The sequence below is a fragment of the Protopterus annectens genome, chromosome 2.part1 (genome assembly GCF_019279795.1).
Source record: "Protopterus annectens isolate FY-2018-M chromosome 2.part1, PAN1.0, whole genome shotgun sequence".
NCBI lineage: Eukaryota > Metazoa > Chordata > Ceratodontiformes > Protopteridae > Protopterus > Protopterus annectens.
In genome coordinates, this window is record NC_056729.1 from 591,740,192 (window position 1) to 591,741,290 (window position 1,099).

Genomic DNA, 1,099 nt, shown 5'->3' on the forward strand with positions numbered 1-1,099 from the left:
AGAATGTAAGTATTGCTGTTCTACATTTGAAGTAATGTTGGTTTAACAGAGTTTGTGTGGATATGGCTGTTCTGCATAATTTAAAGTCTGGCATGACAGTGTTATGTGGTTGAGAAAACTCTGACCTGTAGGGCTATCTGCAGACTGACCAGAGTTTGGAGCCTGAGGTTTAGTGTGTTACTCACACATTTTCTGTCTTCATAAATGCAGTGGCATACTCTGATTATTGTACTCAGGAAATGGTAACATCCATGTGTGTTACTGACTTCATATCCCTCAGAAGAGATATGTCACAACAAACCCTGTTACACCAGCAATGTTCTCAGTTTATGACTGCAATATGTCAATATAACTGTGTTTGTGCCTCTATCCCTCAAGTCTGTCACCCTTTGTTCATATGTCATGCAGTAAGACGTGGATGGGTACAGTATACCATTATTTAATGGCATAATTCCTGATATCAAGCCAGTGATATATCAGACAGACATGTAATGTTAAGGGGCCTAATAGCTGTGGACAAAACCTGAGGTCTGTGTACTTATGGTGATTGTTGACTGAGTGTCTGTATTATGTAGCAGTGCATTGTGATCATGTTATTTGGCCTGTGTACAGACTGGAGTAGATGTCAGTTTTCTTGGTCCTGTTCTATCTGACAGTGCATGCTGCTCCAATTTCTGATACCCTATCAGTCTATATGTTTGTAGGGCCAGACTGAGACATGTCCCGTACCACAGTCAGGCATCAGACTACACTGTGAATTGGGCCAGTATATGTAGGGTTAGTGTGTAAGTGGCAAACATGATGATGACTTTTGTTCACACAAGCCATCAACTGTACTATTACTTAGGCTTACCAGTATGTGACTGTGACTGTGTTGAGATCGGTTGTAGGTAGTCACTCTCACACTGGTGTCTTTTACCCCATGCTGTTACATGCCTGTAGTGCCTGCTTTATTTGCAAGTACATGTGTATTCCCCCATAGGTAAATTGTATTAGTGTTGTGGCAGTTTGCCTGTAGTGTAGACAGTGCTTGGTGACATGCCTAGCAGTGCAGTGTATTTACCCTAGTGTGATGTTATGTCCACATATTTGTCAGATG